We start from the raw sequence: 27,981 nt of genomic DNA, 5'->3' as shown, positions 1-27,981 counted from the left end.
TAAAGCACTAGGTGCAGAATTGTGTGTACCTGAAGGACTCAATTTCCGGGGACTCTCTCTTTTTCCATTTCCAACATTCTACTTACAGTGTTCATAAGGAATTGTAATTCTGCATGAAGCAATGCACTAGGAGCTTGAAATCTGTTTATTCTTGGCTCTCTTTTCCTCCACTACATGTGAGAACAATTGACACTGTCTAGATTTTATAGCCACTTAAACACTGAGCATGAAGTGATGCTGATACGTGTGTGGCTCGAGTATTCATGTATTGAGGTAACTTACCCTTGCATGCACAATGTTGGAATTTTTCTGTTGTATCTACCTCTCTGTACAGTATGAGATAACCTCTTTATAATCATATGAACTCCCTTGGACTCTACTGTACATTCACGCACAGAATGTTTTAAATTTTGTTATATGTTTGCAACAATGAATGTGTCCACTACCAGTAAAAACAAATTGCAACTCACTCTGAATACCTGCACTGCATTTCTTGACACAGCCTTACACTACTTGACAGTTAATAATATGCTGCCAGTGTGCCCTTTTTTATGTGATTAAATTTGCACAGTGAATTAGTGTGCAACCAAATAGTTGTCATGATCTCTGCTTCCAAAAGGTCAGGGTTTTCCCAACTCCCTTGGAAGCAGATCCATAACCCAGGTTCCGAGTGCCAACCAGTCCCAATTGGGACCTTTTGGACCCAGTCCTGGCGCCAGTGGCACCAGGCTCATAAATATGCCCAGTCCCAGCGCTGGAAGCGCCGGGCTCATAATGCTTGGGTGGACTTACCTGCAGCAGACCATGCTGCTTACTTGCCTGCCAGTTGAGCCTCTGATCCTCTTCTGTTTGGAACTACTTTTCCTGTTGGGTGGGGCTGGAGCCACTCCCTAGATTTAGAACACTGGAACTCTTCAGGAAGGCAGGAACTCTTTTCTTACCAGGAACTCTTTTCTTACTTAGGCGTGGCTGTGGAAGGAGACATCTAAGCACTACAGGAGGCTATTTAAACCACACCCGGTGGATGAATCTTGCTTTGCGTTATTCTGCACCCTCTGCAGCAGGACGCTCATCGTGTCTTCTGCATCCAGTCCTGGGCCTAAGGAAAAAGGCTTACCATCCTGAATCCAGTCTTCAGCAGCACCTATAAAGACAAGAAAGAACAGGTTAGCATTCCGGCATCTGAAAGGCAAAGGCTTACCTACTCTTCGTGCGCTCCGGAGGTCTTCACACTGCATTCCGGCATCTGAAAGGCAAAGGCTTACCTACTCCTCGTGCGCTCCGGAGGCCTTCGGCGCTGCATCCGCATCTGAAAGACAAAACAAGGTGCGTTTAAAGACATTGGGGAACTTTAATACTCACGTGCCATTACTCCTTTCCACATCTAATCCAGTGGGTATTCCGGCACCCTGCAGCCGCTCCGAACTCGTACCTGCAAAATAAAAAGACAGTTAGAGCGCATCGTGAAGCAGGCAACAAGCGCTTACTAACGTGCTTCCAGGCGCTTCTATTCATCACACGGGCTCCATCATCAACTCACTTCAGCCCGTCATCCGCCATCGCCGGAACCCTGCAAAACAAGAGACATCATTACTAAAGACTTTAAAAAGACATTTGAATGACTCGAAACTTACCGTTCGTGCAGTAAACGACGGACAGCAGTCCTCTGAAGTCAAGAGGCCTGCGCTGCCTATCCAGTGAGGAAACTGGCTACAGCACCCTGCCCCGAGGCAGATGGAGAGCTCGGCATTCACTTACCTAAGGTGAGAGCGTTAACCTTTGGGGGTCTACAGGAGAGGAGAAGAGGAAAGAGATAGGGACACCCCAATAGCCCCAGTTCATTAACCCCATATTTTCTATCTGCAGACATCTTACTCTACACGTCAGGCATACAGTGCACAGAGGTCCAGCCCAAAGAGCCAACCGGGTGCTACACATCACCTTTGAAGATACGGTAGTCGCCCAGTCAAGACCGGCGCCTCTGCGAGAATCAGGTGAGCGTTACAATAGTATCCCTACAGGCAGGACCCTTTCTTCTGTATAGCCAAGGATAGATTATGCCATTCTGCTCCAATTAAAAAATCCTATATTTCAACCTGCTGAAGTGGCTGACAAAGCAGTGGATATATCAATCGATGGTCATGCCAGATGACCTGACAGGTGGGCGAACATTAATCTGGCAGATCTAGCTCCAACATTAAATGGCAAAATCATTAAGCAGATTGAAACAATGTGTGATGCATACACAACCCCCAGACGTAAATGTACGAGTTAGGTCCCCATGGTGGAGGAGGCCGGGCATCTCGTAACTCTTCCAGTCAATCGAATAAGAAAAGGCCGAATGAATCCGGGTACTTGGTTTGACCAGGACTGCTGCAAAGCCAGGCGGGCCTTGACCACGTACATGAGGAATGGTGCCATGAATGACACCCCCCATCTTCACTATCTGAGGAGGTCTTATAAGGAGGGTAAGGCCAGAATAAAGTCCCAGTACATGCAGGATAAATGGGCCTCTATGCTGGAATGTGTACAAAGTAAAGATTGTGTTGGCTTCTGGAGATTGATTGCGGACCCAGAACTTAAGGGTAATGTAAATGCTCCCAAATGCATTAATTCGACAAGATGGCAAAAACCATTATGAGAGTCGGTACAGCCTCCCACATAGGCACAAACAGGTAACATCGATCTCCGCCCTAGGTGGTGGCATAGGAAGGGAGCATGATGATGAAAGCCAATTAGCTATTACATTGGGTTAGGTGGTTAGGGCAATACGAGCCCAGAAGGGGAAAAGCATTGTGGCATGATGGGGTACCAGTGGACCTTTACAAGATCGAAGAGGCTATTTGAGCTGCATTATTTTTCACGGGTTTAACGCCATCCTGTGGCAGGAGTGCGTTCCACCATCCTGGACGTCAGCTGTGATCATCCTCATATTTAAGAAGGGGGATAGGTCAGACCCCGGCAATTACAGCCCTATCTCGCTGCTTGATGCTGTAGGGAAAAACTTTGCAAATATTTTGCTGCAGCATCTGGTAGCATGCGTGGAGGATACACACCAACTAAGCCATCTCCAGGCTGGGTTTCAAGCCGGGAAAAGCACAGTCGACCAGTGTTTCAGGTTCTACCTAGCGGTTCAAAAACACCTGAGTATTGCAAATGTTAACCTGTATGGGACATTTCTGGATCTAAAAGCCACATTTGACAGCATGCCCAGAGATGTACTTTGGGCTGTTTCACAGGCAAAGGCCATCTCTTAAGATATATTGCGGATGATCCAACTTCTATATGGTGACAGCACGACCGCTGTCCGCTGGGGGATAGGAGGCGAAGTTACCGACCAATTCCGAGTGGACCGATGGGTCCGCCATGGATGTGTCCTTGCTCCCATCTTATTCTGGGTTTACATGAACTCTATCATTGACAGGTTGATGGGGGCAGGCACGGACCCCCCGAGAATTGTGGAGGAAGCAGTCTACTATCCACTACAACGACAGCACTCCGGCGAGCCATGGCAATATTTGAGGATGAGTGCAGTAAACTGGGCTTGGAGATCAACACTTCAAAAACAAAGGCTATGGTTTTTTCCGATAAAAAAGCTGGGACTAAAACTCTGAAGCTGAGGGTGGGTAACAAAACTCTGGAACAGGTGGATTGGTAAAATTACCTGGGGATCCGATTTACAAGTGGGGTATGATGAGAGAATCAGGTTTTCAAGGGCAACACCCTTTTGCAGAAACATAGTGGGGTGTTCAAGGCTTACCATGCAAGGCACAGTAGGGGGACCAAAGGCCCGGCTCCTAATTTGTATCAGGCACAGGTTAAAACATCAGCAATGTATGGGGCCGAAGTCTAGGGTCATGCAGACGTATCATCTCTAACAGTTAATGGAGGACAAATGTATGAAAGCAATTTTATTGCTGTCGCAAAGTACCCCAACTAGCTCTACTTGCATGGAGTGTGATTTACCCCCCCATTGGCGCAGAAATAGTGATCACACCAGTACATTATTGGATCTGAGTCTCGGGGAAAACAGGATCTGGGGAGCTACCACAAGGCATTAGAGCCTGTACTGTCACTAGGGGGCTGCCAGAAGATCGTCTGGCTTGCTCATGTCAAGGAATGGAGGGAGACTCGAAGGCCAGGATGGTGGCTGCCTTTGAGAGATACAAATTGACCAGAGCAATGTCAACCATAGGGGCATTGGTTACAGGTCCTGCCTAACTAGATGTAAAACAGATGCGGGGTAAAGAAAACTATCTGAATATGAACAAGCCAGCATATGCCTCTGTGTGGGGGGCAACGGGAGTCTCAATTGCCCATTGTGTGGCAACCGGGTGGAAACCATTATTCATTTTCTTTTAGTATTTGAAAAACTGAAGGACCTTCGAGTTAGGTATTTGAAACCTTTTTTTTTCCGGTTATATAATGTCCGAACAGTCATGGATGCGCTGCAGTTCTGCAAGATGACCTCAGACCTGAATGTGGTTCACAATGCTTACAAGTATATCCATAGAGCCTGGATAAAAAGAAATCTGCCCCTTTAAGGCAATCACTCAAAGTGTAAGACCATCCCCTAACATATACATGAGCAAATGTTGATGACCGACGCTCAGTAATATCAAGGAAAGCACATTTAGACCGCCCTGTTAGAGGTAACCTGAAAAACTAAGACCGGGCTTTGTGTTATATGCGAGTCATGTTTTAAATGTCTTAACTGCAGTTTGATTTTATTTGAGACTTACCCAACATTTTATTGTGATTTTAATTTAGCACTAGGTGTCTCAAATGTATGTATTGGCTGTATTGTGCACCTAAAAGGCTGACGCTGAATAAAGGTTTTATGATGATGATGACTAATGCACGTGACGAATACTAAATGGATCCGTAGAGCCCCGTAGCTAAGGTTAGGACTCGGGCTAGTTGGGAGCCGTCGGAGTACCATGGGTAATGTTTAGGATGGTGTTCTGACACTTATCACTGTAAGTCCTTGCTGAGCATTACTTTCTGACATCACTACTATCATATACATACCCACCAGCTCCACATCTAGCGCATTACCAACAGTTACATACTACCTTACACCCCCAAATCTAGATATATATATTGGGGCCCAACATGAGCGTGACTGTTTAGGATGGCCCCCTTTCACTTCTAACTCTAAGCCTTAGCTCAGCATACCCTTGCTACTGTCACACACGTTCTTTCTACATTAAGCGCACACAATAGTCCATACTACTTTCAATACTATCTAGAGATAGACTGCCGCCCATTTAACTGACTGAATTTATCTGGTTAGTTATGATTATGTTGTGTTTACCTATGACGTCACATGGCGTACACATGACGTCATCAAACGATATATTAGAATCCCAAAATGGCATCCATTATACATACACTGGGAATGCTGAAAAGGCTGCACCTTAACAGGCCTTAAACAGTCTGTTTTAGGTAAGACATGTCTTCCATTATTCCTTCAATCCTTTACATATAACACTTGGGAACTCACTCATACAGAGTCTCTATCCTCACAGATACGCCACGCCGAAATGCTGCACGTGTGCAGGCCCTACACAGTGTCCACTTTAGGTAAGACATTTCCACCATATCTGTATCACTTCCTTAAATATCACATTTGTGAACCTAGTATCATTCAGCCTTTTCCCTTATCTTCCTTGCAGAATAATATGGATACCTAACTAGGCCATGCACTTTCTCATACAAATGGAACCTGTCCAAGATATTCAGGTAGATAGCGCATATGCTATTATCACCCAAAGTCCTCGGAGGGTCTTGAATGAATTTCTCAACCGTTTGATTATTTTCTAAAATTAATAGGAATCTTCCTGAGGACTTTGCATATGTTAAGGACCTGATTAGCATTTTGCTGGTAATCCAATCTTGTATGGGTCTTATCACATGCCCATGGCATCCCCTTTGACCAACCCCGCAACTTGTTCTCTTATCCTCTCCTGACTCCTTTAGGACCTGCCACCTGGTCTTGACTAATTTTTCATAATTGAGGGTCAGTCAGTATTATCATGAAATCCCGTTAAGAGGGCCCACGTCCCTGTTGAGTGTACTCCCAATGTCTATATTTGATTAGTCCGAACAGGACTACAAGTCTTTTTTAATTCAATACTATTGTGTTTTCTCTTTCTTCTTTTTTGTTGTTCCCCTTCCCGCCTCACATGTGTTTTTTTTTAAATCTCAAATGGAAACATGTATTGTAAATAATGAAATATTTCTTGCGATATTTTGTCCTTATTGATCGCAACTCATTTTTGTTCTCATTCTCTTATGTTTGTCATGGTTTTGTCACATTTGGAATCTGTGATTTTTCTTCAGTTTCACCCTTCAGTGGCAATACATCTAAATTTATGTTCCACACTTATATATGCTTCTTTTCTGGTGATGTACTAAGCAGCCTTGAAAAAGACCCAGCACAGGGACAAACACGTGTTGGCTGTGACTTTTGGATTTCTATCACATAACAATCTTGATTAAACCTAAGGAGTTAGCAGACTGGACTTCGCATTTGAATTTACCTTGTATATAGTTCTTTGATTCAATTAATCTAATTGGCCAGCATACTAAATTTACACAGCCTGTATGTACATTTACACCCTGCCCAATTGTGTAATTATAGATTCACTGTTTTAGTGCCCATGAAATTGCATCAACAGTGCGAGGGAAAAGGGGCCTGTGGCACAAGTCCCAGGTTGCCTTACACCCAACACTCATTTTTCAAGTCAGTGCCGAAACACTGGTCTGTACATCATGACTGTCATAAAATAGTGATTCCTCCACCCATGTACTTTATGCGTGTGCTCTTAATCAGTGTCAATTAACAGTAAGCCTGTACAAATTTACTATGTAATGCATCCTGATTCCCAAAGAAGAATAGACTTATGATGGACCTTCACCAGACCCCAGGCACACTTTTCAAATGTTCATTCAAAATGCACATTGGATGATCAGGGCCAGGCAAAAGTGGTTCTGAGACCCGATGACCAGGGACAAGAAAACGAGGCCCAGGGTTCTGACTGCAGACCAGACCCTATACGAGAATAGTTTTCAGTGGACCAGATGATAAAAAGCATTGCATCAACAAAAGCTGGAAAAAGTTTAATATTATGTTTTGCAAACGCCCAAGCATTTGGGTGTCAGCAAATATCGGAAAATTAACAAGTAATCAGCAAGTAAATCAATGATTCAGTGAATAAATAACGCAGGCCCAGTGTGACCGTTAAGTGCTCATGTAGGATTTGTGCTACCTGCCTTCTCTCTGTCCAGTGATAGTATGTAGCTATTAGCCCCTCTCTGAGGAAGGGCTAAGCTAACAGTATGCACATATTCCCCGGAGAGGTGCAAGTCTACTCAATCTAAAGGCCATGTCACTTTAGCTGTGCTTTTGATGTTCAGAGACAGACATCAACACGTCACTGCATCCTCAAGATCCTCAGCCAGCCCTGAAATGACCCAAGAGAGCACCAGTGTGAAAGGGCAGGAGGGCAAATACCACCCATACAAACGACTTGATGGTTTGCTTAAAAATAAAAGCGATTTTTTGTTTTTGAGAACGTAAGAACAAACACACATGTATGTTCATGTATGACTTCTCTCTGGCAGTGATGCAAGCCTGCAATCCCTAGTGTGGACTTAAATGAGATATATTCAACGGCCAGTGTGCTATATGCTAACACCATACCACTGATGGCAACCTATCGGCCATATATACACATTTGGAAGAATATTCCTTCAGATGTTAGATACTGGCTGTTTTACTTTCGCTGGTAGACAGCTTCCCTGTGCCACTTTCATATGAGTACCCTCCACTATGAGCCTCATTCTGAGCTTCCCTAATTGAGTGACAATTTTCACATTTGCTTCATAATCTGTAGCTATACAAATACACAAAAACAAAAAGGGGTCAATCCAGTCCCAGAGCCTACCATTCGAGGAACCCGAATAACATTAAAAAAAACATAGTTGTAGACCTCTCTAACCTTCTAGCTGAAAGTGGAACTAGTGCTAGGGATTAATCTGTTCCCTTTATATCCTAGGCTACTCCTTAAGTGGACCCAGTAAAACATTTGTATTGCAATTTATTTTAATCCAACCAATCCGTATCTGAATTCAGAGTCACTCGCGCTGCATTCCAGCAAGTAGTGTATCAATATTTGACAGTTGCATCCACAACCAAATACAGTCAACACTTGGTCTGTGTGTCTGTACTGTGGGTCCAGGTGCATCCTCTGTCCCACCTTATCACTTCCAAGATTCATGCCTTCCTCAGGACATATACAGTATTTTAGACACAAATTCAATGATTCCCCTTTGATACCATGTTCTGACTGATACTTTGTATCTCTCCATCGTCCAGTGAATCCATCCAAAGTACAGCACAAAAACAATCGTATCTACTGCTTCTCACTCTTGGGTGTACTTTTCAATTATTCAAATTCTACACCACCTTAACTATAAGCCACCATGTACACAGCATATAAGCACATTGATGACATTACAGATGACATTGGCCCTCATTACGACCCAGGCGGTAAGTAATCGAAATTACCGCCGTGGCGTAATGAGCGTTAACGCCATGGTCCGATGGCGATAAGAGCACCATATTACGACCCATCGCGCACGAGCATTAGGCCATGGCGGTAACGTAAACTACGCCATGCCGTAAACAGCCCTTACCGGCCTCGTTAACAGCGCAGGGTGACCTACCGCCACCCATCATTGCGCCGACCGTAGTCAGCGGTCACCGTAATTAGCGGTGACCGCAATTAGGCGGAACCGGAAATAGCGTAATCGCGGCGGAACGGGAAACAGCACAGCGGCCATCTTAAAAAACACAATCCATTGCCATCCTACCCAACCACACCACAACCAACCCTCAAACCCTGTCATTCCCATAACCCACCCATTTCCTCACCCAACCATGCCGAAAGTTGTCAAGAAGGCATGTGACAGGCAGCGGCAGGAGCGCTTCAGTCGTGAGGAACTGCAAATGCTTGCAGACATGCTCCAGGAGAAGGCCGATGTTGTCTTCTCCACTGAGATGACCCGGACAGCCATAGGCCGCAAAAAGGAGGTGTGGGAACTTGTGGCACAACGTGTCAGTGCTGTTGGAACCACCCCACGCACCTCCAAACAGTGCCGCAAGAGGTGGGACGACCTGCGGATCAGGGTCCGGGGCATTATGTCTGCCAACCGTAACCTGGCCCTGGGAACTGGCGGGGGAGCAGACTCCCCACTGAAGATGCAGCCATGGGAGGAGACATGTGCCTCTCTGATTGGCATTGAGTGCATCGAAGGTGTCGGCGAGATGGAGAGAGGGGCCCCGACATCTGGAGACACAGGTAGGTGCCTCATATCCAGCCTTGCAAGACACCCTGATACACTTGCACGTGACAATCACAATGTGGCAGACGCAACACATCAGCAGATGAGCCACACCCTGCGCACATGCAGCATGTACACTGTACAGTAGGCAGACACACACCTGCATGCAAAACCGAACCTAAAGGGAGGCAACCTGTATGTCACGGGCTACTAACTCCATCATCTATCCATTACACTCTTCACAATGCCTGCTCAATGTCCGCTGAACCATCAATAACAGTCACCCTCCTCTGCTCCACCACAGGCTCGCAATCGGACACTGGCAGGGACGACAGCACCAGCACCCCACCCAAGAAGGCCAGGAAAGTGGGAGAAGGGAACCATGCATCCACCTCTGCTGGACCCAGGCAGAAACCACGCCAGGCTGAAGAGGCCAGGGCAGCAAAGTCCCCCGAGGAAGGGGTCATGACAGCGCCTGCAGCCCAACAACACCCACTGTTGCCCACTGAGGGCAATGTGTCAGCAGGGAGCAGTACTGTTGGGGAGACTGCAGCCATCGCTGCCTGCTCCGATAGTGATGTGGAGGATGACACTGGACTTGACCACAACACGCAACTTCACTCACCACACCTATCCCCAATCAGCCATCATGGAGATGACACCCAGGGCCCATCGCCAGCTAATTCATGGCCAGCAACCCCAAGCCCAGTGGGAGTTGTGGAAGATGGGAGTAGTCCCATTGGTCCCCCATTGGCACCCTCCATTGGGCCAGAATTCCAGCTGTCCCTGGAGCAGATTGCCAACAGGCAGGAAGCACTGGGCACACTCCTCACGCAGCATGTTGCAGAATGTGGAAGTGCCAGTGCAGCCATGGAGAGGAGTGCTGATGGCATCAGGTCTGCCATCCAAACTGCCAGCAGGGACATATGCACCGAACTTGCTGCAGTGCGGCAGATGATGAGCCAGCTCATCCAGACAATTGTGGACACATGCCGTACTGAGCAGCCCGGTACATCCTCAGCTGCAAGTTCAGCACAAGCCACTCCCGTCCGCAGGTCATCCAGGACCCTGAGGAGCACAGGCAGGGGGGCCCCAGGTTCCGGGATAGGGGGCAGTCAATAGTGTGCAAAACTATACACACTTCACCACGGGCACTGTCACATGTTTTCAGGGTGTTCAGGGGGGAGGGGGGAATTGGGTGTGTTGGAGTGTTCAGGGGGGAGGGGGAGGGGGGAATTGGGTGTGTTGGAGTGTTCAGGGGGGAGGGGGAGGGGGGAATTGGGTGTGTTGGAGTGTTCAGGGGGGAGGGGGAGGGGGGAATTGGGTGTGTTGGAGTGTTCAGGGGGGAGGGGGAGGGGGGAATTGGGTGTGTTGGAGTGTTCAGGGGGGAGGGGGAGGGGTTCTGTTATACCTATTCAGAAGACCAATACACTTTTTCTTTTCTCACAAACGAAATGTGTGGACATTGCTCATTGCGTATGTGTGCTTTATTGTTTTACAGTCCACAGTGTTGACATACCAGACACACACAGTGCCCCAAGTGCCATCCATATGTTACACACTCGCTGTGTGTGCTAGAAGTATCGGTCAATGACATTCTGACGCATTATATGCCCCTCCTGTGCATCGCTGCTTCCCTGAGGTGCTGCCCCATCCCCATCATCATCATCCCCATCATCAGGTGGTTGTGGTTCTGCGTCAGGGGGCAGAGGCACGTTTCGTCTGATGCACATATTGTGTAGCATGACACATGCCATGACGATCTTTGCAACCTTCTCATGGCGGTACAGGAGTGCCCCGCCAGACCTGCTGAGGCAGCGGAAACGTGCCTTCAGTAGGCCAAAAGCATGCTCTATCACCACACGGGTACGTGCATGGGCACGGTTGTAGTCCTCCTCATGCTGGTTCGATGGGTTCCGCACTGGTGTGAGGAGCCACCTCTTCAGGGGATAGCCCGCATCACCTGTAAAATGTGAGAAAAGAATGTGTCAGGAACGAGATTGATTTGTGAACATGACGCACAACCATGCCTTGATTCTGACTGTTACTGTGCACCAATTGGAGTTGTGGTAATGGATTTACACTGTGCAACCAGTATGTGTTCATGGCTCTCATGTACTGTTTTGCATGCAAAAACACAATGCAGGGGGGACGATTGCCTTGTGAGTGGCCATCCACTGTGTCCGTTCAGGCCATCATTCATGTGACCTTGCACGTGTCCTGTGAGCTTGAAGCTCACATGATAGCAACATTGATGTCTGGCTCATTATGACCCCAGTGAGCATTACTGGTGTCAATGGGGACAGTTTGTGGGTCTTGTAGTGGTGCATTGATGTTCCTGTCTGTCATGTGCCTCCTTTGTGCGCAGTTGTGGGGGACAGGCCTTTCAGTAGTTGGTGCATGGTGACGTGCATGTTGGTGGTTTTCTTTAGGGTCAATGCGGTCACAATTTGCACAATGCACTTGCAGATGGTTGTGTCGTTTTTGGGATGCACTTTCATTCACATGTTGGGATGATTAGGTCAGGCATGATGTGTACACTACTCTGTTGACGTCAGTGCTGCCACAGGGAATGATCTGGCTACTGCTAGTTGCACCCATGTGACGTATGCATCACCCCCCTGTATCTGCCAGATGAAATATGCATTGGTATGTCATTCAACACCCACTTTGCATTTCCATGCTCATGAAATTAGACTCACCGAGTAGGTAGGATCTTGGGCCTGCATGTCGCTCCATGTAGCGTGGTATTGTGGAGTTCCGAAGGACCATTGAATCATGGGTTGATCCGCGGAATCTGGCACAACAATGTGTGATGATCCTGCGTGGGACCACCAATTCAATATGGGTGCAGTCAATGGCACCAATGCAACCAGGTATGCCGGCCAGTGCATGGAAACCCACTTTGGTGTTGGCAATCTCCTGGGCAGACCGTAGTAATGAGATGTGGTCATCTGTGTGCTTGAGGAGGGCATCGAGCACTTGCATCAGTGTACGCGAGAATAATGGTTGTGATATGCCATGCAAGTGCCCCACTGTGTGCTGGTAGCTGCCTGTGGCCAGGAAGTGGAGCACGGACACTACCTTCAGTAGGGGGGGGGTGGCAGTGGGTGTTTCAATCATGCTGACGATGTCGTTGTGTATCATGTCCACAATGGTGGTGATGGTGTCCCGGTCCAGTCGGTACAGGGTGTGGATCTGCTCAGCGGTGAGGTTGAATGGGCTGGCTCTGATGCGTGGGATTGGGGGCTGCCTGCGTGGTGGCACTGGCTGTGCTGGTGGGGCTTGCTGGGCCTGCCTTGCCCTCCTTCTCCTCCTGCGTCTCCTCTGTGCAGCCTGTTGTTGTTGTTGTTGTTGTTGTTGTTGTAGTTGCTGTTGTAGCACTCGCATTGCTATCAGGTCCTCCAGCCCCAACATTGCTAGTCCTATTGGTATCATTGTGGAGTGTGACTGGGTGTGGGAAGGGGTGGGGTGTGCTCTTTTTGTACTTCCTGAGTCTGTATTGCCTTCACCTCTGCTGTTTCTGTGCACCTGTGGCAGCTGCATTCACTTTACATGGCCCTTTATGGTTGGTTCGCGATGGCGTAATTAGCACCATGGCGGTAAGGTACTTAACGGGCTGGGTGATGGCGTTAGGGGCATGTCCGCTTGGGTCGGCATTCGCGTACCTTTCCGCCATGGCGCTAAGTACGGTGTGGATGTTCGCGTGCGCGCGCCCTTGGCGCAGTCAGCGGCAGCGTTAGCTACGATGCCGCTAATGACATCGTAGTTTACGGTCACGGGTCGTAATCGGCCCTAGCGGAAGACGATGGCGGTAATCGTTTACCGCCATCGTTTTTCGCTTTGCGCCAGGGTCGTAATGAGGGCCATTGTCTGTTACATCACATATGACATCATCAATTATATCACAGATATAGCTGATGTTACCTCATAGCAAGATTTTAAAAAGTGTATTGATCTAAGCGTGTTTGTACAGACAAGTGCAAAGCTTGTGTGGAGTTCACATTTAAAAATACATTTAATACACAACCATGATATTCTTACACATCTCAGCCAGGCAGTACTAAATGAGCATTCACCATGAAGAGATACTCTAATGCCTTTATCATTCTGTCCTTAAATCGGTCCCCTTTCAAGGTAGATTTTCTGAGCATTATAACTATGACGTTGCAGACCTCCACAAAAGATTAGTAACATTACTGAGAAGGAACAGTTTCCCAAACCCCTTTATTTTTCATATCATAACAAACTAACTGCTAGTATTGTGAAAATGCATTTATTTCAGGTTAGCCTTAAGCTCCCCCATTTTGTTTCATGCACTCACTCATCTTGCAAAATCTCCTATTTAGAGCTGCAGGGAATCACCGGACAAGAGTGCTGAGTTTGTTGCTGCAAATAAATTAGCTCATTTTTATTACAGCCTTGGATCTTGCACAAGCGCAATAAAATGTTTTCACCTGCAGCTATTTAATTGCGTAGGTCTCACAAATATACGTACTCATAATGAGAATGGTTTATGACACAGGAGATGTTCTGTTATTTTCTGCTCTGTTTGTACCAGGAAAGGATTCCCCTAAACAAACTGTGAAAGTTTCCGCTAGGCAGTAACTCTCGGTCATGAAAACAGAAGATAATGTTTGTAGGAATGTTTTCCTTTCAGTGCGAACAGTCTGTTGTCTTGCAAGTTTGGAAAGTTAGAATGTACAAGCATAAAATCACTCGCAGAAATTAATATTTTTGCAGGAAACCTTATACGTAGAATGAAGCTGTGAACTGTTTATGGCATGTATGACATCACACTAGCAGCAGAACTCATTCAAACTGGGGTGCATAAAAGGATGTCATTTTCGTTCTGTAAGTTGCTCACTTCTGCACAGCTATTGCTGGGTAGAACCTGAGTTCGCTTAAAGCAAATAAAGTTGTATTATTTATACTCATCTCAGTGTCTGTTGTTCTCTTATCTTGTTTACAGTGCAGTTACCAGATTTTGGTTTTATAATATAACTAAGCAAATGTTAGGCCTTAAACAAGTCAAAAGGTAATGTTTATGGTAAGTTGCCTGTAAATGTCAAGAATCAGGATATAATGTTACATGATTAGAGGACACAGGGTTATCAGGACAAGAGTAGATAATGGACGGCACTACCTCAATCAATACTCTTTCTAGTGCAGGGGTCTGCAACCTGACTCCCATGATCCCTGACCACTGCTTATGCTATCTAGGGATGATGGTAGCTTTAGTCCAAAACGGTGTGTCCAAAGGTTGCACAACCCTGTTCATGTGTACATGGAATGAAGATCCTCATGAGCATGAACTAGTTTACTGAGTAATTCCACAAATATCTACAATGCTGCAAAACATTTTTGACATTCAATTAAGTTTGAATGAAAAAAATGACAGGCTGTGTGGCAGCTCTGTAAGTATACCCCATGTGTCTTGAAAACGAACATTAGCATTGTTCACCATGATTAGTAGGTACTATGTTTGTTATTGGGGAGGCCATCATGAGTGATGCCATCTGTGATGTTATTTGTGATATCATCTGTGATGACCCCAGTGTGATCTGACTTGCACTGATATTATTGTGTGATTGTGGGATGCACAATTGGAAACTCATAGTTGAGGTGGTATAGTTTCCAACGCATGCCAAATTTCAGGTGTGTTGTTGTGTTAAACGGGCACCTTAACATCACGTCAACTAAAGTGTCTTCATGATTTTCAACCATGTTGTTTTACTGAACTTATTCACCTCAAAGGTCTCTTACCCAAGGCTGTTTCACTTAATTTCAAGGGTTTTGATATGCTATATCTTCCACCACTTCTAATTCTTCAATTGTTCTTCTGATTGAACACTTTGTGAGCACAAGCAAATTCTCTCTGTTAATTCAGGCTGCCCTGGGAGGGAAACTATGTATAACCTTACCAAGTACATCATAAGTGCTGATGATGTCAAACATATTTCGGCCTGAGCCCTGGACAACAGTGACACACATTAAGCACTGGAGATTTTAGGGGGTTGGGATCAACTCGTCATTGTCCTTTCTCATCTGCTGCCTCATGTCCCTATTTGACATCTGTATGGGTCTGACCTCTGATGGGGTTGAAGGCTTCCAATTGCTATCACTTGAAAATGGGTTGGGAATGTACACATTCCAAAAGCAAATATATGGCTAAACCACTGCATGTTAGTGACAGGGTCTCACTGTAGTGGTGCCTTCCTGCTGTAGAATCTGTTTTAGATGCTGACCACAGCTAACAGCGTCTCATTATAAGTTTGAAATAATTTACCAGACTTAGAAATAATAAATGATGTTTGCAGTGAAAACCCCTCTATTTGCAAAATCTCGTCCCAGCTGTATATTTACAGGCATTACAGAAACAAACATGTGGATTTAAGTTAAAGGAGGGAAGCATGGCTGATGCAAAGTTTTCCAATCAATGCGTCTTTACCAGTTGACAGCAAATTCATAAGACATTAAAAAACCAAGGGTTTATGCAAGTACCTTAAAACCTAAGTAAAAGGTTGAACGATACCTCAAAGAACAGAGAGAAGATTTATCAAGAAGAATACGATGGGCCTGATTCACAGAACCTTTTCCTATGTGATCGTGCCATTATAAAACGCTTCTGTGAATCAGGCCCTATGTATCTACAAACCAAAAAATGTACATACAGTTTTAAAGGTGCGGCACGAAACAATGGGAATTCAATCCAACAATTAAGAAATGAGACCTTGAGCAAGCCCAGCCTATGACACTTTCAGAGAACCCTCCAATCATCAGGCGAGTTTACCTGAAGCAAACAGCATCCACATCTGTCTTTCCAGAAGTAGACCACAGACTGTCCTGCCTTGGGAACACAGAAGAGCAGCTACCTTTTACCTCCTCAGAAACTGAACATGGTCAAGTGAGACAGAGAGATATCCTGAACTAGATTATACATAAAGGCAGTCACCACCCTGTGAGGCCGGCGAAGATATATGGAAGTAAGTGTCAGGGAATAGGGCAGTCAGCAAGTCTAGCAGGCTTTCTTGTGCATGTGCAGCCACCGGGATGACTTAGGACGGACATCATCCAAGATACTGAGCAAGACAGAAGTCCACCTCCTCACCCTGTTCTCTTCTGGCTTGCCTCCCACCTGGTCTCCGTTCACACATTGGTGCCTTCAATCAATAAGCTGTTGCCAAGCACCATAAGGATAAAAGGAAAAAACAAAATGACATAGCCTCGATAGAATGTATTATGGCAGAGAGGTGTTGGTGGGTTACCATCTATGGTATGTTACATGGCTTCCACTCACCATATGTACTGAGCAGGTGTCCACTGTCTGCAAAACACACTCTGCACACACTCACTCAGTAAAGGCGACCTCTGTGGTACTGCCTAGGAATTCAAAGTACAAGGCCACTAAGGGGTCAGCATAGAAAAACAACTGTTGTCATTCATTCTATGCGAAGAACTCCCACACACACATTAATCTGCCAGCACAATTATCCTATGACTCTGTGTGTTTTCTGTATTAGAGATTGAGGGACTATTTCTAGCCACAGCACATTCTTGATTTTGAATGTTCTTATTGACCTCAGATAGATTTATTTTGTTAGGGGAATAATGGTTTTACTCTACTACATGCCAACAGCCGTATTCCCATTGTCTACCCTGCTGCACAGGCCCGTGAGCTTGTGTTGCAGCAGGGATGAGAATGCCAAGAGTCATTCCCTCTGAGAGAACCTCCAGCAGTAATGGGTGAGAGAGGGGGTTTCAGGGAATTACCATCTCAGGTATCTCAATGCCTTCGCACGTGGCCCTTGCAAAGATATGTGAGACTCCGTGGTTTACTTAGAACATTTTTAAAGTCGTTTGGTAAAGCGTGTATTACAGTGCTCAAAGTGTGTTAGGGAGAATTCTCCAGAATGGCTAATTTCCCTTACCTACTGAGTCCCTCAGCAGCTTTGCTGGATTTCTAGGATTTATTTTTTTCACCTGGTAAGAGTGTGAGCCTTATTTCCCACTCTTACATGTGTTTGCTGTGTGTATTTAACATGTTTGTGTTCATAGACTGTGGAGCCTCACCTACTCCATAGGCATCATCTTTTTACTGTGTGTTGCACAGTACCTTCAGTGCAGTGGCACAGGGTTGTCTTTTCGCCTTCCCAACTCCGACTCCATTTTCTGGGACCGAGTACTGTCTCCCAGCACATGTAAAGTTGCCATTGACTTTATTAGTCTCTTTTAAAACTCACAGACCCAGTACAAACTATCTTACATAGAGTGCTGGAAAGGGTTAATACTTATCCCTTTTTGTCTGTTTCTCTTGGAGCATTGTTTTGCTCCCTTTTCATTAAGACTTGGCTGGTGGCAGTGGTAACTACCCTATTTTTCCTACCGCGGTTATCTTAAATAGCCCTGGTATTGTTTTAGGCTATCTTGGTAGCCTCGAACTTAAAGCTGCTAGACCATATACATTTTTATACGGTTCAGGCTGGGTTTATTCGCCATTTCTTTTTGTAAAAGACTTTCTTGTGTTTTTCTCTGTGCGCCAAACCAGGTTTGGTTCCTTTGGTCACCGTCCTTTCACGGGCTTCTACACAGAAGCGGTCCTTAGGCACCTGTATGTCTGGGGGGACAGGATGTGAGGGAGGGGTTTGGTACTCCCTGCACAGGGTCTCTTTGGAGACCCATGTCACACTCTGATCTGATTAGCTGTGGTGACTGTCCCGGCGGGACAGCCACCCTGCTGTGTGATTGACAGCCAGGCTGTGTGAATGGGGGAAAACTGCATAAAAAGCAGGTCTGGAGGTCTGGAAAGGCAGAGTCGCCACTGGAATGAAAGAACCGAAGAGGAGTTGACAGAAGAGGACCCCTACAATGACTGAACCGCCCGGTGAAGCCCTGCTGCAGGTCCGAATCTTCATACTCTAACGACAGGGAAGATCTTCAAGGAATCCTCTGCCCTTGAGCTGGTGGGAACAACCAGTTTGCCAAACTGCTCGCCAGGTCTCCCTTCTCTGGTCAAATTTGCTGTACAGAGCTACAGTGAACCGGATAGCCAGGAGGAACGGACCCTGCTTGCATTTTAAAGAGCACACCTTTTATGTGTTGCTTTGCTCTGCTCCTGGTTTCTTCCCTGGGCAGTGCAGGACCCTCGAGTCTTCCTACTTTGTGTCACTCCGACAGTCGCTTCAGGAACCGTGAGCCTGCAGGACCTGCCAGGAACTTCCGCCTCAGCTACAGCCTTCTTCTCCATTTAAGGTACAGTTCAAATCCGGTTGTCCGTTTCGATCAGCCGCGGTGAAAGAGTGTGAAACCTTTTGCCAATCTGAGGGCTTGCCCTTCTCCATTCTTTGAACTAACTTTTCTGCTGACTAACTTCGTCTTGAACTCTTGGCAAAGACTTAACCGCGTTCTACCCTGAACTGTGTGATCTTGAGCAAAAGACTCTAACCCATTGACTTTGGGCCAGGCCCTGTTTGAATCTGATTTCCTCACTGTAGTTCATTTTTCTAGATTGCCTTGCTTATTTACTTGTTGGTGTTGTTCAATTCTTTCCTAATTTTGTCTTCCCCTCCCTTTTAAATTGCCATTTTGCCAGAGTGTCATTTTGCTCACACTTCATTTTTAGCCTAACTTGTCCAGAATATATTGGGTGTGGTGTAGTGTATTAAGAGTGTGATTTTTCAACTGCTTTACTTTAGTGAAATGTTTTACAACTGATGTGTAAATAAATGTATATTCTTTTACTCAGAAACCTTGAGCCAGTGTTTGTTTGAATCATAGTAATTGCTGTCCTTTGTGTAACTATTGATGCTGCTCACTTACTCTTGAGATAAGTCTGGTTGCTCAGCCATTGCTACCACTTTACTGTGTAGTACAGGCTTGTACCAAAGGTGAATTTGTACTGTCACCTGTAGTCTTCATTGTGTGTGGTGTTCCCAAAGGGTACTGCATATAATTCTGCCTAACAAAGTGTACAAAAAGAAGTAGAGGAATTATGTTCCCTGCTTTTCTGCCCCCGCTCTCCACAACCCCATTGCTGCGCCCCGTCCCACACACAATCCAAACTCCCAAACAAACACACCTGCTATTTAAGGGAATGGTCTGTGCAGTGCACTGAAGTGCAAGCTTCAACTTCTTCCTACAGTTTTGTTTTAAAACGAAACCATTCCGGAATGGTTTCTTTTTAAAATAAATGTATAGGGACAGTGAAACTTAAAAATAAAAAGTATAGGAGCACCTCTCCCGACCACTCCCGCACACTCCGACCTCTTGTGTATTACTACTTTCCCCAGCCTTCCAACACCCTTTGGCCTCTGCACACGCCAGGAATACAGCCCTCGCTTGAGCCCTTCACTTTATCTTGCAACTCTCAGCTATGCAGCCTGTGATCCAAGGAAATGCCATTCACATGTGTCCGGTCATGCAGGTGAGATCTATGTCACGACTTGCTTGGTAGAAGTTAGAAACCGTGTGATTTACAATCCAGGCATACATGAAGCGGCCCAGTGCAGTTAATGTATCTATGGCCGTTTGTGCATGTGGACCATTATATGTTGTATTGTGCGTTCCGGGCGGTTTCTCACCATGTGACACATCCCATCACTATTATCAGCATCTGAGGCTGCATCACATGTCCAAGTTTGGTCACAGGCATCAGATACCCCGTGGCATCTTAGAAGAACATCTGCTGGACCTCTGCCAGAGCAGAAAGCAGCGGCCAATTGGAATCAAGTGTACTTAGCTCATTGCCCCCAAAGGATGGTACATGCCAGGAGACAACAATCAAGCAACTCAGTAGCCACGAGTCAGCAAGCGAACCAACTCCAGACTTAGAGGGCAAGGGAGGAAAGACCTGAAGGCAAATGGAACCCTGAACTTCACAGGTAGGAGGAATTCGTGGATTTAGGGCAATGTGGTGGGGTCCAGATTGATATATCGATCCTGCAGCTGTCGTTTCCTGCAGCTGTCCACCAAAAACAGTAGGGTTGGGGGCACTGCTGCCGTCTCATTGAGCTCATCCATCACGTGACTAACATCTCACCAACCCCACTGGCTTTTCAGAGACACCGCCATCCCGCTTAATTATTGAGCCTTCTGTCTCGGTCACTGCATGTCCTGTTTGTAAATAATAGTCAATATTCTCTGCAAAGACAACTCCTTTAACTTGCAGCCCTTTCAGTCTTATGTAGCGCGGAAAGATTTGATGTCCAGTGTGGCCAGGTCTCGGAGCAAGCAGCACAAGACACTAATCAGCTCATTATGATCGCAGCGGTCATGGGAAAAGCATGCAGCAGTTCAGTTATTTCATGTTTTCCATTAATACTCACTACAAATGGGACAGCATGCAGAAAATAGCAGATAGGAAAATAGATGCATGGGGGCGAGTCTGCATGCACACATTCTGCATGCTTCAGAATACGGCGTAAACATGTATGGCCATATCTCCTACTTGCACCTAAAAGGTAGAGAAAACCACTCTCCAACATGAAAGGCTGCCCAGATTATGTCATTACACAATTGATCATGTTAAAGGAACCATAACATAAGTGAATAACCGATTCTCCTTGCCTCGGACAAGCCCGAAACTCGCCACAGTCACACTCTTGATAGTCATCTCTCTGTACCTACACCCTGGCTCAACACGCCCAGCAATAAAACCCTAGATATTGATGTCTACAAAGCACTCACACTAACCCAACACTCTCTCCACTAGCACTATGTCAGTGATTGCTTGCTTGCCTGGCCCCTTAGATCATCTAAAGGAAGCAACCATCAGGAAAGCATGGAGCAAGTTTCCACCTATTCACCATGAATGATTCCCTCACCATGTCCCAGGAGTGTATTTCACCTCAGTACTTTGGTTTTGGCTTTGGTTTGTTCACCCTGTCCAACCAAGTCCTTCAAGAGTTTTCCCAAACACAGATAAGTTGGGGGGCCAACAGGTGCCTCAAAAGACACTACACATTACCAGGCTGTGAGATTTATACAATGGAGCAGTAGCTTATTCTAAGTGAGCTGAGGGGTAGGCAACCCCTGCTTAAGCAGCACACGCCTGCACATCATTATGGTGGACCCAACAGAAAGTGATGAAGTAACCGTGCATTCTGGCATTCAGTCGGAAGCACCTCAGTACAGGTAGGCCATGTCTACATGCTTGATGTGTGATTTGCAGGAATAAGAGCAGTCCTCTTTTTGACCCTGAGACGTAGCCACTAAGTCTGGGCAAATACATTCAGATGAATGATAAATCACCTGAATTAACACTGTTTTGAGCTGTTGTGGGTTTCACCAGATTTTTAAGAGATTCCGTTCACAGATTTGGGTTATGCTCATTACATTTTTGTGATGATGAAATGTAGTAACCAGTGCGTTGAAGAGGTCAGACCATTCCTGCCAGCAAATGTTCAAAGCTTAAAAGGTATAAACTTGATTCTCGTTATGTCCAAACAAAACAAAATGTCTCATTCAAAAATAACTTGCACTTGAAGGTTACCTTATTATAAAAACCACAATTAACTGTTTTAAGCTGACAACAATGAAATCTTCTAGAAAAGCACTTGCCATAGAGATTTGTTATGTGTTTTTCCCCTGGTGCAGAGCGCCTTACATTGCAAAACTACCCGACCAAATGATCAAGCAACATCTGAGAAATGAATGTCTGCATCATCAATGCTGGTAGCGTGAATGACTCTTCCTCAGCCCTCGCTGCCCTTCAGAGGTTATTGACTGCAGCCATTGATTGTGGACATTAAAGAATAATTATCCTCAGAGGTTCCTATAGAAGCAAGCTCAGTAGGATGAAACTTCCCACACAACTAATGCAAGACTGACTCTTCCCCAGCCCTATAGGCTTTTCAGTGGCCCATGTATGTTAGCAATGTCCTATACTGTAATATCATAAACCTAAATAATGCTCAAGATATCGACCACCCAAAAGGAAAAAAAGACCCAGACATGTGGACATGTGCCCAGGGTTGGACTGGGACAAGAAATAGGCCCGGACACCCAAAAAAAAGTGGCCCACCCCTCGCATCACGACCCTTGGCCTCGGATGACATCACTGGAAGTGATGTCTTTTTACCCCACCCCAAAGTGACATCCCGGGAAGCGATGAAACACGACCTTTCACCCCTTCACAAAACAGGAAGGGGCACCAAATAGCATTTTTCCTAAGTACACTGCGAAAAATATGGTTATGATTTCACTAATATGATATACGTTTCATGCAAGAATGGATCACCATATATATCATTAATATATGTGTGTATAGATCCATATTGTCAAATTACTGTGAATGCAAGCAGACGTCCAAGGCCAAATGATAAAAAGCAATTGTATAGCACTTCCGCTTAAACTCTTTTTTTTATAGAACAAATATGCATACAATATCACCCAACCTGTGTTGGTACTCATTTATCGACCTAAGAAGGATGAAAGGCTGAGATGGCCTTGCTAGGATTCGAAATCTGCAGATCACACACACACATCGCAGGAGCGAGCGCTCAACCCACTGAGCTATCATATCGGCTATAGTAAAATGAGCAATTATTCTTTAGTGGATACCATTAAACAGGTAACTGAGATTTAACAGCAGACCAGGTAAGTTCATCTGCAGGTCTGGTGCAAAGTTGGCCGCATGTCAAGCCTACACGCATCTACTTTCAGGCTTTAAAGGATGACAAAATAGGGACATCAGCGCACTCATAGGACATCCCATACTCTGAGCACTCGTTACTTCATACATGCAAACAAACATCCGGAACAGCACGCCAGTGAGATAGGAAAAATAGACACATTACAACAAGCATTCATTGTGGCACAATGAAGTCAGTGACCACTTGATGTGCTATGGTCAAATATGTGTTCACTGTACAGAAGCTTTTTGACACAAGGATTTTGTCAAGTGACCGAGGACACTGAGATGGAATGTCTTGTGATGATCGTAACAGAGACAACAGCAGAAAAATAAAAACATGCTATTACTGCAACTTGCGAAAGGCAAAATACATAGTCCGAAATTGATGCTTATTCTACTCTAAAATTGGTTGTCACTAATATCACTATACATATTTATCAGTAATACAACAGCACAGCAACTCCACGGGGCCCCGTGCCCCCTGGAGTGGCGGCACAGTGACAGCCGCTGGCCGGCGGCAGCCCCAGCCCCTCAACTTTGCATGCTGCAGCAGCATGGGAATGAGGCATGCATCATAATTTATGATGCACACATCATGCATGCAAATCAATCATCAAAGCAAGGTAATGTGTGTTACCTTGCTTTGATGAATTATGCTGTTGCAGGTTTTTTTTCTCATATATGTATATATATTATTTTTTTCCAAAAATGTGTTTTAAAATTTTTTTTTGGGGTCCAAACCGGCCCAGGCATGGCCAGAAACCAGCCCCCACTCCCCAGGAACGATTTCGGACCGGCCACGGGCCGAAAGGCCGAGGTGCCAATCCAACCCTGCATGTGCCTGATTCTGCCTCAGCTCTATTGGCCATACTTTACCTTATTTAAAACCTCAGAAGGATGAAAGCGTAAATTGTTCTTACCCAGATTACAGGTTACACATAGATATCTGCAGCATGCCAGGTAACCCGCTGAGATAATTATGCTCAATTTAAGGTGCTGCCTTAACAGGCAAATGATAACGGAAACACAGGACTCCATTTCCTCCTGCTAACTCCATCCCTACCCAGCCTCAGTCCCACCTATCCCTTTCCACTAACATGTCTCCCTCTTCCTGCATCTTTGAAATTATTTTGTGTATGTTGTTTCCCAAGAATCAACCCGAACCTGTCTGAACGTCTGCCGAGTATCCCTGAAGAAGTATCGTTCTGAAAGCAGATTTTGGTAGTTTCGGGCTGAGCAGAAACTCCACGGACACCTGCAAACCTACCCAAATCCCACTTGTAGATTTGCATGATGCCGGGGATCACATTTGAGAAAGTACAGCCAGGTTTATCATCCTCCACGTAGGCTTTGGACAATGCAAATCTTGAATCTCAAAGACCTGCATTTTACTTGAACATAGCAAACACCTCTTCCCCCAGCCAGTGAGTTATGTCCAGATACCGGCTTGGTGGGATTCTGGACCTGATCTTCTACACGGTTTCTGGGCTTGTGGTCTCACCCATGATTCTGATTCAGTGGTCTGACCATTTATTGGTTCCTTTTCTGTTACCCCGCATGCATTCCTTGCCTCCCTTGTGTAAGCCTTTCGCTCTAAGGAGAAACTTGCATAATATAAACATGTCCCATTTCTCTTCTATGGTTAAGAACACCTGCTCCAGTGCTAGATTAATGGACTTTTTTTTTAATTGAATTGATATTTTATTTCTATCGCGCTCATACACAGGTGTTTCACAGTACAAGTTTTTCCATCCTGTCCCAGGCACTTCTAACTACTGCTGACCAATTAGCGCTGTTCAGAATTACGGAGATACGTGGTCACCTTTCCCAACCATGATACTCGGAGGAATTTACGGAGGAACTTACCTGGCCAAACTAGGTTTGTACCAAGCCGAACGTAAATGGCGTTCCTCTCATAGTCTCTGTGATATGCTGCCTTTTGTTTCTCTATCAAAAAGTTATCACCTGGCTATTAAATTAGCCAAACTGCTTTTTTGCACACACAGGATCGAAACTGCTCTTAAGAAATATAAAGAGCTATTTGAGGTGGTTAGGTCTTTCTTCACACCCACGCTTTTGTTGTCTACTGCGCCGGCTTCTCAGACTCACTTTGATGCATTAGCAGAATTCTTTCATTCTAAAATTGAAGGAATACTCAGTCATATTCAGCTCGGCCAGGCGGGCAATAGCTTGCCAGTCTATGATGCTAAGCAGCAAGCTGTCGCTGGCTGGTCCTCTTGCCCACTATTCACAGATGAGGTCGATTTAGCAGCTATTTCTAAATTGAAATCTGCAGCACCTTCTGACCCTGTCCCTTTATTTGTCTTGAAGGATCTTCTTCCTGAAATTATCTCCTTGGTGACTCAGGTGGTTAACCACTCATGTCATGTTGCTCTGGCTTTATTCCTTCGGAACTTAAGCAGGCTATTGTGGTGCCTCTCCTCAAGAAACCGTCACTGGATGCTTCAGTCCTTCCTAATTTCTGTCCTATTTCACTACTTCCCTTTTTCATGAAACTTCTTGAGGCTCTTATCTCAGCACTTCTTTCTGCTTTTCTTGAGTTTTCTTCTGTACCTGACCCCTTTCAGTACACTTTCACTCCGGGATGGCGAAAAAGAGTGTCTTGGTATCGGTTTTGGATGACATGGCCAGGCTGGTTGATGAGGGGCAGTGGGGGCCCTTATTTTACCCGATCTCTCGGCAGCCTTCGATACTGTACATCACTCCTTTCTCCCATCCCGCCTGGACTCCATTGGCATCTCAGGTCCTGTCTTGGAGTGCTTTGCTTCTTTTTTGTCTGAGAGGGGCCAATAAGTTTCTTTACCACCTTTTCTATCCTCCCTATATTCTCTGTCCTGTGGTGTTCCCCAGGGCTCTGCCTTGTCTCCGATGTTACTTAACATTTACTTTCAACCTTAAGCTGCCCTCATCCACTCCCATGGCTTTAGGTGTTACCCTTATGCGGAATGACACTCAGATCCTTGATCTGGACCACAGTGAGGTGTCTGTCCGTTTTTGTGACTGCCTAGCGGTCGTGCGATATTGGATGAGTGCCAGTTGGCTTAAACTAAACAGGGACAAGACGGAGGTCCTGGAGTCCCTGGTGGGTGCCACTCCTGATTCTGGTTCCTGGTCTCCTTCATTCTGGCCTGTCCTACTAGGTGTTTTCCCTATTCCAGTGGCGGTGCGGTGGTGAAAAATCTTGTGGTCCATCTGTCTGCGTCTTTGTCCATGGCCGCACAGGTTAGTGCAGTCTGCCAAACTGGGCACTTTCTGTTGAGGGTTCTTCGGCAGGTCCTGCCTTTTTTGCCTCCCTCACTTCTCCCCTTGGTTGTCTCTTCCCTTATCTCCAGTAGGCTTGATTATTGTAACACAATATATCTGGCCCAACGATCCGGTTTAATCCATCAGCGCCAACTGGTACTGAATTTGGCTGCCCAGAGGGCCACTGCCACACCATATTGCTCCCAAATGCGTCCCCTACTGCGAGCTCTGCACTGGCTTCCTGTGAAACAGAGGATAGCCTTCAAGGCTCTTTGCCTGTTCCATCGGGCGTACTATCATGTGGGCACAGACTTTCTTCAGGATACATTTCTACCTTATATCTCCAGACGGGCTCTTCGTTCTAGCCAGAAACGGCTGGTTCAGATTCTGCCTTCAGAGAGTCGGTGGTCACGCTTTTTCAGTGGTGCCCGCTAAAAACTGCACTTTTCTGCTAATTCCTGGGGACCATTGCAGTCGGGCTGTGCATATTCTCGTACCAAGATGCATTCGGGCTGAATGTGTGCATTATAAATGTCATTAACATAACATAACATAACATAACATACCCTCTCTTTAAAACACTGTATGGAATCTGAGATACCAAACTCATACCTCTCTCTTGTGGATACACTCAGCACATTCAACAGCAAAACAATTGATTGACGAGAACATATCTCCAATGTTTGGACACGAAGGGCCTGATTCATGTAATTCATCAAATTTTTAGCATGATGCAAAGTGACTTTGCACTGCTGCAAAGTGACTTTGTACTGCCAACAAACACCCTGATTCATGGAGCTGTGCAAAAAGCACTCTGCAAAAATATACTTTGTACTGCTAAAATAGCCTCACACCTAATTTATTACAACCAAGGCAGCATTTCTGCTGAGAATTGGATATGCACTTTCAGTGTAACATGACCTTTATTTTAGTGAGTGTGTGAGCCGATTATCGACTGCTTATTCAAAGATTGAAAGATAGAACCACTTTTAGTCCAAAAAAATAGCGCCTGTTACTTATTGCTACAGACATGGTGAAAATTGGCAGGAAATGACTCTGTCTGACAACAATACGGTATCGACAATCAGGCGTCCGCCCCGTACATGGCATGGAATCCGCCATTTGGACTTAAAAATCCAAATGGACCAAAGCAAAGACCAAGCCAATATGGCCATCCTCCTCCTCCTGGACCTCTCAACAGCTGCCCACTTCTCGCCCAAAGCCACTAATTGGATAGAGTCCTTCCTCTCCAACCGCACAAGGAGAGTATTCTCTGCCTCAGCGTAGCCTGAAACACTTGTGTATAGGTGCGTTATAAATACATTATCAACATTTTACAATATCTTCACTAAACCACTTTTTAACCTCCTGGATGCCCTGGGTGTAACATACCCAATCTACATGGATGACACCCAAATCCTCCTACCCATATCTGGAAACTACAACTCAGACTCCAATGCTTTCAGTAATTTATAGCTTTCAGTAAATTATAACTAACGATCCAGGCCTGGATGGCACAGCACAGCCTATGCCTTAATGACGAAAAAACGGAACTGCTCCTCATTGGCTCTCAATCTCGGCTAAACTCACTCAATACTGCATACAAATACTTTTCCATTGATGGGAACTCAATCACTGTCTCCAAAGAGGTAAAGACCCTAGTAGTATACCTAGACTCCACCCTATCGTTAACCAGACATGTTAACTCTATAGCATCAGCAGCAGCACACACT

At 45.6% G+C, this 27,981-nt stretch overlaps 1 pseudogene; it reads left to right on the top strand.

The window, feature by feature from the left end:
- The first annotated feature begins 20,117 nt into the window (after positions 1-20,117).
- The window catches only part of LOC138528679 (formyl peptide receptor-related sequence 4-like), a 29,214-nt pseudogene continuing 21,350 nt past the window's right edge, over positions 20,118-27,981 (top strand).

This window comes from Ambystoma mexicanum, chromosome 1q (genome assembly GCF_040938575.1).
Source record: "Ambystoma mexicanum isolate Mex_15411 chromosome 1q, UKY_AmexF1_1, whole genome shotgun sequence".
Lineage (NCBI taxonomy): Eukaryota > Metazoa > Chordata > Amphibia > Caudata > Ambystomatidae > Ambystoma > Ambystoma mexicanum.
Note: the sequence above shows the minus strand (reverse complement) of the source record. Positions and strands in the feature narration are given on the sequence as shown.